The sequence below is a fragment of the Brassica oleracea genome, chromosome C1 (genome assembly GCF_000695525.1).
Source record: "Brassica oleracea var. oleracea cultivar TO1000 chromosome C1, BOL, whole genome shotgun sequence".
NCBI classification, from domain to species: domain Eukaryota; kingdom Viridiplantae; phylum Streptophyta; class Magnoliopsida; order Brassicales; family Brassicaceae; genus Brassica; species Brassica oleracea.
The window spans coordinates 40,605,252-40,605,586 of NC_027748.1; positions in this window are offsets into that span (position 1 = coordinate 40,605,252).

A 335-nucleotide genomic window follows, 5' to 3' on the forward strand; every position below is an offset into this window, starting at 1 on the left:
ATTTCATCAGATCAGCGTTGGAAGATGAAATGTTGGTGCTTGAGAAGATCTCAGGAAGCAAGAATCCGGCAGACATGTTGACGAAGGTCGTGCTGTATGATAAGCTGAGGTTGTGTGCAACCTCAGTTGGCTTGTTGGAGTAACAAGCTGGGGAGACCTGCTACATTGATCAAGGTGTGAAGACAGATTGAAATCAGTCTTCAAGTGGGAGATTGTAAGTCAAAGAACACGTTTTTTGTGTTGGCCGGTGATGACGGCAGTGACGGTGAAGTTGGACGGTGAAGGAGGTGATTTTGTCAACAATTATGGCTTTCACATGTCCAAGCCTCTTCTAT